Source organism: Uranotaenia lowii, chromosome 2, assembly GCF_029784155.1.
Source record: "Uranotaenia lowii strain MFRU-FL chromosome 2, ASM2978415v1, whole genome shotgun sequence".
NCBI classification, from domain to species: domain Eukaryota; kingdom Metazoa; phylum Arthropoda; class Insecta; order Diptera; family Culicidae; genus Uranotaenia; species Uranotaenia lowii.
In genome coordinates this window covers 157,911,273-157,926,105 of record NC_073692.1, presented here as the reverse complement: position 1 = coordinate 157,926,105, position 14,833 = coordinate 157,911,273, and the positions used below count along the sequence as shown (strand labels likewise).

General features: G+C 37.1%; 1 protein-coding gene across 12 annotated transcripts in view; it reads right to left on the bottom strand.

The window, feature by feature from the left end:
* LOC129749980 (dual 3',5'-cyclic-AMP and -GMP phosphodiesterase 11) overlaps positions 1-14,833 on the bottom strand; it is a 427,967-nt gene that overhangs the window by 227,059 nt on the left and 186,075 nt on the right. The gene's annotated exons all lie outside the window — the stretch shown is intronic.

Genomic DNA, 14,833 nt, shown 5'->3' with positions numbered 1-14,833 from the left:
TTCATCCGGCCCGGATACGTGCTGAATAAATTCAGGCAAACGGATAGCGGACCAATTACGAGAATTATCTGTTTTTCTCTTACCGCTTGTTTGTTAGACTTTGAAGCATAACCCAAATGTTACAAAATTAATATTGAAAATTTGTTCAGCAGAATTAAACACAACATTTCGGGCTACTCAAAGACCCTAAATTTGAAGGATTTAGTCCAGTAGATTCTGAAGTACAGATTGCCGAACTTGGGTATTTTCCCCCTTTCAGGGTGGCCAGCGGATGTCCATAATCGAATTCCCGGTTTTTTCCCCGTTTTCCTGATCAAGATTTCAACATACCGAGATACATACTTTCTATACCGTAGAAAAGACATTTTACAATTTTTTAAGATAAAAGAAAATGAATCGTATTTAAATTTCAATATTGTATTTTAAATTCAATTGCTAGCACAGGTTTACAAAATTTACCCTTTCTGAAGAGTCAAGATTTAACAACTGTTTTCTATTTTAGGCGATGATTCTGCGCAATAAGCTTTTTTCAGCTAAAGAAAAATACATTTTTTCTAAAAATGTGTATTTACCTATTTTAGAAAACCGGAACAACATTGGAAGGATTTCAAAATCTTAGATGTTTTGCCATATCAATTTCATTGAAAATTGTGAATTGTATTAATTCTGTAAAACACGGAAATTTCGTAGACATTTAAAAGAATTTTAAGCCAAAAGTAAGGCATTGTATTATGAGATCTACAACATCTAGGAAACATCTGAATCCTTGAGGGCAACATAAGTTTATAGAAATTGTAAGGTCTTCTGATCCAGAGGGGTGTAATTTCGAGAAAACACGCATTAAAGATGTGGTGTTTGGTTATTTTCCGTATATTTGAAAAAAAAACTTTTTTTTTCGAATGTTAACATATAAAAATAAAATTCTTGAAATCTGAAAAAAACACAAAATAAAGTTTGAAATATGAATAAAAGATTGACGGTGTTAACCCAAAATCTAACAGTTTTGCACTTATACCCTTTTGACTCTAAAGGCCTCATATAGATTTATTCTTTTCAATTATCAATATCGATTTTACTCAGAACTGATGAGGTTAAGAGCTTCCAAACGACATGTCACTTAAAATAGAAGTGATTGAAAAATTTAGAATTCAGGATTGAAAAATCCTATGTAATATGAAAAAAGAATTTAAATTTTTAATTTCTATTCTAAGTTTCCAGCTTTAAAATCTAGGTTGATTTTAGTTGCATAATTGATTTGTTTTTCAAAAGTTTATCTTTTTCACAGAAATTCTCAAAACAGATTCTGATTTTGAAGCTGTATATTTCTTTAAAAATTGTAATTCAATCTTTTTATTAAATTGTAAATTTGAAATTTTAGTCTGATTTTTTATTAAAAATCTTCACCTAAAACCTGATTTCTGAATATGAATTCTTCATCTGCATTTAGAGTCGGACTTCTGTTTTCTACCTGAACTTTAAATTCAAATCGAAAATAATTTTAGATTTTGAAACTCTTATCAGAATTTTGAACATAAGTTCCGTGTGGTACTTTTTCGGCTAACAGTGTAATAAATTGCAACAACGGCTTTTTATTTAGTATTCCAACGTTTCAATTCTTGATTTTTAGTTTAATTATTAGAAACAGGTTTTTAACATTCGGACTCTTATGGCTGGTTATTTCTTATATTAAAAGAAAAAACTCAATAGGAACACAAAAACATGCAACTCCATCTCTTGTTGAATCAAAAATTGATCAATTTGTATCTAGAGCTTCTGAAAAAAAATTCACCGTTATATAGTTGAATCTACGATAAGTATTGTTGAGTGCATACAATCGGTCATACAATTATAGTTGAAACTGTTATATTTATAGTTGAATACCAAAAATCAATCATAAAAGTATAGTTCAATCAATTGTTTATATTGTTGAATGCACAATTTTAATCAGATATTCTATTATATATATAGTTAAAATTTTAATATTTATAATTAAGGTTGCCAGAATTTTTCCACAACGTATCCGGGCCGGAAAAACCAGGCAATTTATTATAAAAACGTGCCAAAATCCGGGCAATTGATTTCCAAAGTGATCACCTTAAATCCGGGCAATATCCGGGAAAATTATCTCAAAACCCAGAAATTACTAAACAAAAATCAAGAAAAAAATTTAAAAAAATTTTTTCCATCACAACTTATTGACAGAATTTGAATCGTATTTTAGGCTTCCAAAAATCCTTAAATGATTAAATTTATAAAATTTGCTCAAAAATTTTCGTTTTGGAGATGTTTGTTTTTTTTTGGTGGTTTGTCAAATTAATAGGATAGATCCGGGCAACCGGGCCGGGCCGGACTTTTACCAAATTTTGTTTCAAATATCCGGGCAAACCCGAATAAAACCGGGTAATCTGGCAAGCTTATTTATAGTTTATCGAGAATTAATCAGAAATTTGATTGAATATAAATGAATTGTTGTGGGAAGGGAAATACTATACTTTTTTCTTCGTGGGATCAGATGGCGCCTCTTTGTTTACTATAGTCTCTTTACACATTATTACTATGGTTACCAAATAACTTACAAGGTTGCTGTAATGCGTTTAATAAAACGAGTTGTCAGAAAGCACAGCTTGCGAAAGTTTTAAATACCTTCCGTAGACTCCGTGCATTTCTTTTTTCAGTAAGTAAAACGTGCCTTCAATGCTGCTCGCTTCTTAAACTATTCACAGAGGTTTCTTCACCTTTTTTTTAGAGCTGAGCAACTGCGCTACCACCAATTGTTCAAATAGGGACCGCAGAAACATTCTACAGCAATAAAATATTTCCTATATTTTTTTTTGCTGTAGAAGGTTCTGATGGCTCTTCTTCATTACAGATTTTTAGTTGAATCCGTAATTTTGCTTAATCAACATCGAGAACTACGAACAAACTAGCGTTTATGTAAAGGTGATTTGGCTGTAGAGAATTTCTCAACTGTTTAGTGCTAAAGTAATTCAACAGCTGGTACATTTGGATATTTTTTCCTAGTCTTCATTATACCATCAAATGATTCAAAAATGAACAAGTAAGATGTTAATTTGTATCACCCAAGTAACCAGAAACACTAAAGCTGTGCATTTTAATAGCTTTATACCAGCATTCAAGTGCTAAATTGCATTATATCAGCACATCAATTGTAATTCTGCATTATAACAGTCTCTCGAGTGCTATGCTGTATCATTTTAGAATTACACCACTCTTTTAAAATGCAACTATCATTTTATCTGCTTTGCACAATGCTTTGAAATGAAATATAGCTCTGTATCAGAAAAACAAATGCTACACAGTAAATTTTTGGTTCGATTTCCAGCAAAAAAAAATGCTGAAACGTTCAGCAATCCAATTTTTTGCTGGAAACCAGCAATCGGTTTTCTAATTGCAGGATTTTTCAGCATTCGGTAGTGTTCTTGTCATTTTTGATGAAAAATCAGCAACCGGTTTTCAAATTGCTGGTCTAGTTTGCTGGAAAATCAGCATCCGAGTTGTCAAATTGGAGTCTGTCTGTTTTCGTATACTGAAGCAAGGTGAGACTCTATTTCACAAATTTTGGTAAGATTAATACAATTATTTTTATTTTCCTCGATATTCTAGCAACCAGACATCAAGTCAAGGGTGAGATTTGATTTGATAACTAGATATTTCACGAAATCAATATTTTATGTCAGGTGGCAGATGATTAATACTCTAGCACAAAGCTGCCACCTCAGAGCCGGTGTTGTTTTACATGGAAAAAACATATGGTTCTGGAAAAAAATACAAACATAATTGAGAATGGAAGAAAATAATCTTTATTGATAGCTTATCATATGCACAGCCAGTATTCAATATTTAATTTCAAATTTAACTGTAAATTTGATACCAAATACAGCCGAATGCTTTGAAAGAATTAGCTGGATTCCAGCTATCTGGATAGCTGATTTCCAGCCATTTGAATTGCTGGAAACCAGCATTTATGTATGCTGATTTTTCCAGCAATTCATGTTGCTGGAAATTTTGCTGGAAATTTCGCTGGAATGTCAGCGGGACAAAAACCAGTAAAATTTTAATGGTTTCCAAAATTGCAGTGTATATTTTCTAAGCATTAAATTGACATCACACTAGCTTGCTTTAATGCTTTTTAGCACTTTGCAAACACTACAGTGGCCATATTCCAAAGTTCATTGGCATTGATTGAAGCAAATTTAATGCAAGTTTAGGGCACCGGTTGCTAGGTTCAAATCAGTTTTTTTCAACGATTTACGCGGACAGTGACAAATAGAGTTACTGAAAAATTTCGGAGCCATAGATGTCATGAGTTTATCTCCAACAAAAAAGAATCTTGCAGTAAATTCCACCCGAGGGATCCTCGTAATGAGCGTAAGCGAAGTATCGTAAGCGAGGAAAATTCAGGCGACAGTCAATCAATCCATACATTTATTTAAAACAAAAATTGAGTGGTATTCTTGTTGCGTTCAGTATAGTTTATTAAGACAGTTTCAACTATAACTTCAATTCAGAATGGTATTGGCATATCAGTTTAAAACTAACCTGATTTTATTTCAAACGTTCTCATTTTACCGAACATATGAATAAAAGGTTGGATAGTGGGCGGATGAGTCCCTATCAACCATCCCTAATAACTTAATTCCTTCGCCTATCCCAACTCGATTATCATAAACCGCTTATTAAATATGTCAGGGATTGTAACGGTTGACAACCCGGCTTTATGAGTAGAGGAGCCAACCTCCAACATGCATTTATTATCATCTATAATTTATATTACTAATTGGATTACCCATTCCGGATTACACATGCCCACACACATGCCGCAGAAAGATAGATAGTGTATACACATTCATGGAGACATCATACACAAATATCGAACCGGCACGGTGGCTCCCGGAGTGAGATAATGGTGATAAATAATTTGCAGTACATCGCACCTTTCCATCGTCGTCGTCGTCGTCGTCGTGGTCGGTTCAATTCAACCATTTCAACGAACAGCAACGATGGGCGCCATCCTTGAAAACTTACTTAAAAACTAGCGAACTACTACTACTACTTCAGTCTGGACTACATATCAACCATGGTTCGACGGATAACCGGCTCTAAAGAGTAGCAAAACACGTGAAAACCCTTCGAGTGTGACGGCTGATGCCTTTCTACGGGCTACTGGGCTGGGTCTATTTATTTTCAGTAATTTTTGGTGACATGAATTACCTTGATAAAGAAGTTAAAATCTAGAAACAACACACTTTAAAAAAATTTAATCTTCATTTGAGTTTTTTTGGAGCAAAGAAAATCATCAGAAGGATTGTTTCAAATTCGGGAATAAGACAAAACTTCTCAAATGTATATCTATAATAGGTAGAAAGAAGGGTACGATGGAATGGTATCAGTATTGACTCAAGGAAGTGAATACGATTATTTGCAACTGTATTGACTAGTGTGTTGGAGGGCGTGAGAATGAAGACGATTCGGTAGACATGCTGCAGTAGGGTAGCACAGTCATAAACGTAAACAAACATGCAGCTCGGGCGAGTCAAGTGCATTGGGGTAGCAAAAAAAATGGAACGATTGCAACGTGCGTGAAAACGCTTCAGTAACATTCTTGCTGGCACATGGGGGTGAATGAAACTAGGATAATATTCAATGAATGTTCAAGGTTCTGCACTGTTAGATCTTGTCTTATCAAAGAAGCGCTCGCAAAATTGACGCATACTTTTCTGACTATTATGGTTACATGGCGACCGTTAAAAATGAATAATAACGTGGTTGTTATTAAATTTTTTGTTAAAACGCAACAACAGATATGCCTTAAAATACCCGAATAACTGAAAAACCAACAGTGTTTTTGCTAATCGCTTCATTTACGCAAAACACAAGTTTCACAAATCAAAAATCCCATCGATACAAGCTTATCATAAACCAAAAGTATGTCCAAACAACTCACTTTATCACAGCAATAATCTTCCAAAACCCGTGCCGATAAAAGATCCAAAAATAAACTCCACTTGACACAACGACAGCCAGCATCAAATGAATCCCTCTCATTGCACAGCAGAATCATCCTCATCCCCTTCTCATTAATTGACACCTGAGGCAAATGGACAACGACAACGACGACTCGGGAATGGATGGATATTTGATGTTGTTCGATGGATGATCCGTTCCAAAATTTATCAATTTGCGGGTGGACAAAAATAGAGCCTGGACCTGGTCCAGATGATACCGACCCAGGGCAGTAAGAGGATGGATCGGTTGTCCATTCGGAACGTTGAAGGTGTGCAGTCATGCTTGAGTGAAAGAGCTGTCATAATGAAATACCATTGGATTTATTAATGATGAATCTCAATAGACAATTGAAACTATTTTCAAATTATAACTTGAAGTCTTCCGAATGTTAAAAAATCATTGCATTATTTTGATTATATCAAAGAGTTTAAATGTGCACAGTCATAGATTTCTTCCGTTAATGGTGCTTCAATCAGTTCTTTCCTTTCCAATCAGCTTGGATCCAAAACGGAGCAAGATTTTTTCGGATTGTGGCTGGTGTAAGGAAGAAATTTCTAAATAAAATCGCTACGTACATACGTAGCTTGAACTCTCAATCAACGCGCGTGGGTGTTTATCGCTGCTTCATATTAACACTGCAAATCTGTCAATCAGTTCGTTATTTTGCACCACGATTTTAAACGTACAATGAAATGCTTGATGCCTAGAAAACCCCCAAACGAAATGACAATTACACATTTTGAAATAAAAAATCTTCAAAAATCTGTGAACGAATTTACAAGTCACTGAATTTTCTGTCATATCCGAATGTTTAAAAAACAATATTTTTCATTTCGGGCTTAATATGAGTCTAAATAATGGAAAATCAATCTGTTAACGGATATTTCTTTGCTTTCAACATCCTATTCTGTGAGCAGCTGTAAATACAGATTTTTTGCAACCCTTGTTTCGTTAAAAAGTGATTGAAATGGGTTTCGAGCAGAAAAAAAGTTGGACTCAAAAATGTTGCCTGAATTGTAATCAATAGAATACAAATTACTTATTCACACTTGTTGAAAAGACACTTTGTTTTCCATTTGGAGGTCAAATCAAACGTTGAGAATAATCATGATGCGTTGAACACTATTTGGGCTTATTTATTAACCAAAAGACATCCGCATAATGTCGAAGTGATCTACCAAGAAAATGCTATTTGATGCCTAGACAATCGCTCGTCAACCCACAAGTCATCGTAGGTCATCAGGCTGTAGGCCCTCAAGTCGATGGGTCGTAGGTCGTCTAGCTGTTGTGTCCGTAGGTCGTCGGGTTGTATGGTTATAGGTCGTTATGCCGCAGGTCGTCATAACGTAGGTCGTCAGGCCGTAGGTCGTTAAGCAGTAGGCACTTTGTTTTCCATTTGAAGGTCAATACAACGTTGAGAACATCCATGATGCGTTGAACACTATTTGGGTTTATTTTTTAACCAAAAAGCATCCGCATGAATCGTGTTGATCGATCTACCAAAAAAAAGTTTTTAAGACAAGCTGTCTAGCCGTCAGACCCTAGCTCTCCAAGTTTTAAAGAAGTAGGTAGCCTATCAGGCCGTGATTCGTTAGATTGGAGTTTGTCAGAACGTAGAACGCCAGACTATCACTCGTCAAGCCGTAAGCCACCATAGGTCATCAGGCCGTAGGTCGTCAAGCCGTTGTTTCCGTAGGTTGTTGGGTCAAAGCCGTTGTTTCCGTAGGTCGTCTGGCCGTAGGTCGTCAGGCCATACGTAGACAGGCCAAACTTAGACAGGCCGTAGGTAGTAAGATCGCAGTTCGGTAGGCCGTAGTTCGTCAGGCCGTAGTTCGTCAGGCCGTAGGACGTCAGATAGTAAATCGTCCAGCCGTAGATCGTCAGACCACAGATCGTCGTTAGGCAGTAAGTCGTCAGGCCCTAGGTAGTCAGGCCGTAGGTCTTCAGGCAGTAGGTAGATAGGCCGTAGATTTTCAGGCCGTAGATCTTCAGGTGGTAGATCGTCAGGCCGTAGATCGTCAGGCCGTAGATTGTCAGGCCGTAGATCGTCAGGCCGAGATCGTCAGGCCGTAGATCGTCAGGTCATAGGTCGCCAGGCGGCAGGTCGTAAGGTTGTAAGTCGTCAGACCATAGGATCTCAGACCTAGGTCTTTAGACCGTAGGTCGTCAGACCGTAGGTCGTTAAACAGTAGGTAGTCATGTTGTAATCTGTTAACCTATAGATCGTTAAACTGTAGGTAACAAGGCCGCTGGTAGTCATATCGTAGGTCATCAGGCTGTAAGTCGTCAGACCATAGGATGCCAGACCTAGGCTTTAAGTCGGCAGACCGTAGGTCGTAAAACCGTAGGTCCTCAGCCCGCAGGTAGTCAGTCCTAGGTCATCAGGATGTAACTTACCAGGCTTGTAGATTGTCAAGCTTGTAGGTCGCCAGGCCGCAGGTCGTAGGTCGTCAGGCCGTAGGTCGTCAGGCCGTAGATCGTCAGGCCGTAGGTCGTCAGGCCGTAGGTCGTCAGGCCGTAGGTCGTCAGGCCGTAGGTCGTCAGGCCGTAGGTCGTCAGGCCGTAGGTCGTCAGGCCGTAGGTCGTCAGGCCGTAGGTCGTCAGGCCGTAGGTCGTCAGGCCGTAGGTCGTCAGGCCGTAGGTCGTCAGGCCGTAGGTCGTCAGGCCGTAGGTCGTCAGGCCGTAGGTCGTCAGGCCGTAGGTCGTCAGGCCGTAGGTCGTCAGGCCGTAGGTCGTCAGGCCGTAGGTCGTCAGGCCGTAGGTCGTCAGGCCGTAGGTCGTCAGGCCGTAGGTCGTCAGGCCGTAGGTCGTCAGGCCGTAGGTCGTCAGGCCGTAGGTCGTCAGGCCGTAGGTCGTCAGGCCGTAGGTCGTCAGGCCGTAGGTCGTCAGGCCGTAGGTCGTCAGGCCGTAGGTCGTCAGGCCGTAGGTCGTCAGGCTGTAGGTCGTCAGGCCGTAGGTCGTCAGGCCGTAGGTCGTCAGGCCGTAGGTCGTCAGGCCGTAGGTCGTCAGGCCGTAGGTCGTCAGGCCGTAGGTCGTCAGGCCGTAGGTCGTCAGGCCGTAGGTCGTCAGGCCGTGGGTCGCTAAGCAGTAGGGCAGCAGGCTATAGGTAGTCAGGCCGTTGGTCAGCAGGCCATAGGTAGTCAGGCCGTGGGTCATCAGGCCGAAGTTAAGGCAGTATGCTATTAAGAAAATGATTGTTTAGCAGTAGGTCGTCATGTTGTAAATTGTTAGGCTGTAGATCGTTAAGCTTTACATCGTTAAGTTAAACATCGTTAAGCAGTAGGTCGTCAATCTATAGATCGTCAGGCTCTTCAACTTCATGACATATGTATTCAATCAGATTCATAGTCACCCCAAAATGCCAACTCTGGCTCTCTTAAAATCAAAAAATATCTTACGAATGCAATTATTCATTTTGATTGACGACCAGGGCTTTAGTAAAAGCAAAAAATCTCTTCATGTATTTCTGTACTATTTAATCCTTGCATTATCGATAAAGAAATTGGTTTCGGCGCAAATTTGTGGTTTTAAAAGAAATCCGATGGTGGAGATTACTTACCTTATACAACAGTAAAAAAAATATTTACAATCATTACATAAATCTGAGAACCATGTTAGAAACTAGACAACAATTAAAGCAAAAATTTCGTGTTTGGTATCTCGAATTTCAACTTTCATACCAGAATCTTAATCTAATGTCATCAAACACGAAATAAAAAATGACTCTACGCATTCGCTAAGCATTGCAGCGAAAAATCGTCATATTCTCACAAAATTTTTTTCTCGACGTTTATACGGTTTGGTCTTTCGGATTCACTACTGGCAGCAGTAAGAAGGCAAGGTTTTGTTATTTCTCTTCGCTACATTTTCCGAACGTTTTTCCTTCCTGCTACCAGCTTGTATTTTTCCTTTCCTTCCGCTGCCATCAATTATATCGCTTCCTCTTTGCTTCTTATCGCTTAATTTAAGCTTAGCACCCCAGCCAGCCTTAGCAAAGTCGAGTAATGATCCACTCGATTTGGTACGATCCAAAGGATGAGCACGAAAATGGAAGAGCTGGAGGTTGTCCTGGAGGCACCAATCATAAAGCTTCGCTTGTTTTGCTTCCTAATATTCTTCTACGGGCTCCTCAACCTCACTCAACTGCCGGACCATTTCGTCCTCCCAGAAGAATTTCCATACAAAACGTCGACTGGTCCAAACACAAACACATACAAAACACAAACCGTCTCCCCTGCCTACAAAAACACAAAGCACCGACTAAGTAAGATGGGGGAAATCATCATCATCTGCTGCTGTCTGGTCTTTATTCCACTGACCAGGGGACCTTAAGGACATTCACCATGCCACGAACGGCGGCGCGGCGGCTGTCCGTCCATCGTTGGTAAGGAAAAAGGAAAAACGGTTTCCCCCGAAAAAAAAGGAAAACAAAACAGAAAGCAAAGTAGCGACTACTGCCCTGGCGGAAACAAACAGCAGCGGACGGTTTACTTGAGGATTTTATTTGCTTGATTTCTTGGCTCCTCTCGACGTCGGTCGTCATCGTCGTGGCAACTAGAAAGGTTCAATTTTGATATGGAGTGACTACTAAAGCTCTGTTTATTATGATTTTGCTCCATATTGAGAGATGTCTAGGGTGTAGGGTTTTTCACAGAAACCAAAACATAAGAAAAAAATAAATTGATTTTCGGCGATTTCAGTCACGAAAATATCTTAAAACGATATTTATTTCTTCATCCGACGTTTCGGCTTTTATTATGCCTTTTTCAAGGAGTCGGAAATATCGGACGAAAAAAATAAAAATCGTTTTGTAGATTTTTCGTGACTGAAATCGCCGAAAATCAATTTCGATTCGTTCTAGATGCTTATCTCAGTTTTTTTTTTCAATATTGTCACTTAAACCTCTTTGTCCCCAACGGCCTCATTTGGCAAACAATAAGGCAAAATCTCTTTTTTTTCATGTTTATCCATTTTCTTAAATAAAGTTACATCAAATTTTGTTTTTTAAATTTAAATAAAATTAGCCAGTGGTTTAGAAAAAACTCTCCTCATTAATAATTTTTCCTTGAATGAAACATCTATCGAGTGTACCGTGAAACATGCCATTCGACAACATCAACCGGAATCGCTGATGAGCTAAAGTGATAGTAGACCTTGCGCGATGATGCTTGATTCATTTTTACAATCTCATAAATGTAGGTGGGTATGTACCACTCGAAAATAATTCCTTGCTGAAGATAACTAGAGGACTAAAAATACGATAATTCTGAATCTGCTCCCTCCCAAAATTTTATTTTATTTTAGCACAGTTGTCGCTTGGTTATCGTTATTATTGTGTTGTATACTGAATGTTGCATTTGGGATTCCACGATTTTTTTTTCGGCGTCTGGCGTTTTGTTGTCTCAGTTTATCGACACCAATCCAACCGCCTTTGCACCGGATGTAGGTAGGACGCTTGGCGCCGAACCATGAATCCTGGTGCGTGATTTTCGTTCATGTCTTTTTTTTTATTCCTTTTCGGCTTTCCACATTTCACCCTCAAATAAAAAATCCCACCGTCATCTTCACGGTGGCGCGCGGTGATATTTATGATGTCATATCCGCGTGTCGGTTGGCGCTTTTTCTTTCCGTTGCGGTTCCATCGCAATCACCCACGCACCGAAAATATGGAACTTTTCAAGGAAGATCCCGGCTTAGCGATACACTCACGCAAAGATTTTGATGCTGCAGCTCCAAGCTTTTGATGTGATGGGAAGCCGAGTGAGCTTTTACGGGGCGATGAAGACATTGTGGTTTTATCGCATTTGGAGTGGTCGTGGGTTTTTCGGGTTTGTTTTTCCGTTTGTTATCGTTATGAGCCGGTATAATGTTTTGCGTGTTTTATGGCACATTTATGCCGGCTGATGTTTGATAGAAATTTTGAATATAAGATTTTATGATTTAGCATAATCTCTATGGATATTGTGGATCTTTCAATCTTCAAACACTCTAGCTACAATATGCCATAAATTATTTGTTACTCGAGATATCTACTTTAGAATTTAATTTGAAGTTCTAGGCCATTGAAAGCTTCTATGTTTATTTTACATGAATATTTGGGTTACGATAGTTATGGTACTTTAACGTGTTTTAATTTTATTTAGAAAATTTTGATATCCTGAATTCTAAATTTTCGTTGATTTTGTTACCTCAGGTTTTAGTAATATGGCGTTTAGAAGTTTTCAAATTCATCAGCTTTTAACAAAATAAGTCTTTGGTAACTGTTGAACAAATAAACCAACATGATTAACTAAATAATTTATTTTGAGTGTATTTATCTTTATCATTCTCCATAAAATCAGGAATTCAAAAATAGCCCGAAGATACAAGTTCCTAAGATACAGTATTTCATAAATCAAAATCTCATAAATTTATGAAAATTTTATATTAAACTTTCAACCATTTCTGGCATCACTAAAATAAATTTTAAAGCTTTTGCTTTCGAAGATTTTTTTTAAATTTATTTAACATATGTTAATGATTAGTCCTACTATTAGTTTAAAAGTGCTTCAAAATATCCGCAAAGCTCCCGTGATTTAAAGACTAAAAATAAACATAAAAACTACTCTTATTTTTTAACCAACAATTGCCAACACTGGTAGTTGACAAATCAATTTTAACAATTTTCAACTATATAACATTTTAGAACTTCACGTCGCTTTTTGGATGAAGCTTCCGCTCAAATTTTTTCTACCAATCGCTTCAATTTTCAAACATGACACTGAAATTTAATTTCTCTTTTAGCTTATATGTTGTATCTCAGTGTTTCATATCAGTTTAATAATTTTATACTGATAACTCCTGAACATATAGAAGGAGGAGGTCTTCTCAAGATTGCTTATACATGCCTAAAGGACTTCATATTAGAAGAAATAATCGAGAAATCTTCTAACCGTAATCGGCTCTTGAGTGTCAATATGACACTGTTGGAAATTTGAGGCTTGTAACTTTATCGGATGCATGCAAATAAAAGAAAACTCTTCGGGGAACCTCAATGAATTCCTGAAATCCTGAAATTTTGTATCATTACTTTTTTTTATGGTCGAACACTGAAGGCCCATACAAAAAAAAATCCAGACCTTGAGTGTCAATTTGACACTCCTCGCCTAAAATCGTTTTATCTCTCTTGTTTTCTAACCGATTTTCAAAAAAAAATACAGTTTTGTAAACCTCGTAATGTAACTCAAATTTCGACAACAACATATCAGTTTTCCGTTATTTTAAGTCTAAGAAGAAAAATCCAAAATACATACTTCGGTAAAAAGACTATAGATCAGCTACGGAAACATATATTTTGATTTCTTAAAGATCATGAACACAAAAATGCAAAATAGTGGGGAGAAAACCGTACTTTTCAACCAATGAACCTTCAAATTTGTTTAAGTTATATTAGATAAATTTTGAAAAGAGGATGGAAAAGTTTGCGTAATTTGAAACATTTTTGATTTTTAGATTTTTTGTTGTGTCTCAGTGTTTCACATCAGTTAAATAATGTTATATACTAATAACTCTCGAACATTTAGTAGGAGAAGGTCTTTTCAAGATTGCTTATACATGCCTAAAGAACCTCAAATAAGAAGAAATAATCGAGAAATCTTCTAACCCTAATCCGCTCTTGAGTGTCAATGTAACATGATTGGAAGTTTGGGGCTTGTAAATATGTCGGGTGCATGCAAGTTAAAAAAATATCTTCGGGGAATCTCAATGAATTCCTGAAAACTTCAATTTTGTATCATTATTTTTTTTTATGGTCGAACCCTGAAAGCACACACCAAAAAATAAACTCCAGACCTTGAGTGTTCAAAAAAAATACAGTTTTGTAAAACTTTTTAAGTAACTCATATTTCAGCTGCAACAGTTTTCCGTTATTTGAAGTCTAAGTAGAAAAATCCGAAAAAACAGGATTCGGAAAAAAGATTTAAGATCAGTTACGGAATACTAAAAACAAATTTCACTTAGCCATGTCTTGGAAAGCTGAAGGTAGGAGCAATTTAAAAAAAAAATTAAAGATCATGATCACAAAAATGCAAAATAGTGGTGTGAAAACTGTACTTTTCAATCAATGAACCGTAAAATTGTTTAAGTCATACTAGATAAATTTTGAAAAGAGGACTGAAAAGTTGACGTAATTTGACACATTTTTGCATATTAAGATTTTCAGAATAAGGAACACAGAATTTTTGACAAATTTTCAACAGCAGCTGTTTTGAACTTTTTGTCAATTTGAAATTTCTCAGATTTTATAACACTTAAATTGAATTTTGCTCTGGATTTTGAGTATTTCAAAACAAGATTTCCGCAATCAATTAATATTCACTAGAAAGGCAATATCATATCGAATTACTTTACACAAGTAATAGACTATGAATAACGTGAAACTGAAGTTTTGTAGCTGAATATTGAGAAACAACAGAGATAAGGTGGTTTTAGTCAGGACTGTCAAATTGACACTCCAGAAACTCTAACGAATAAAAATTTCTGAAGCGAATGAAGGTTAAAGCACACTCTTCAGAATCACAAAAAAAAACTTGCTACCCTTTTAAGAATGGTGCATGTGAAAAATTTTTTTTGGCTGAGAAATGGGGATAGACGAGTAGGGAAAAGACATCAAAATTCTACAAATTGATGGATTTTGTAAAAGCTCTGCAAGTGGCATTCTTAATATGGACATCAATTTAAAAAATTGTTTCCATTTTTATACATGTACAAGTTTCAATGATCTTGATGCTTATCAAGAATCACGTTCAAAAATCAGGATCAACCTCCA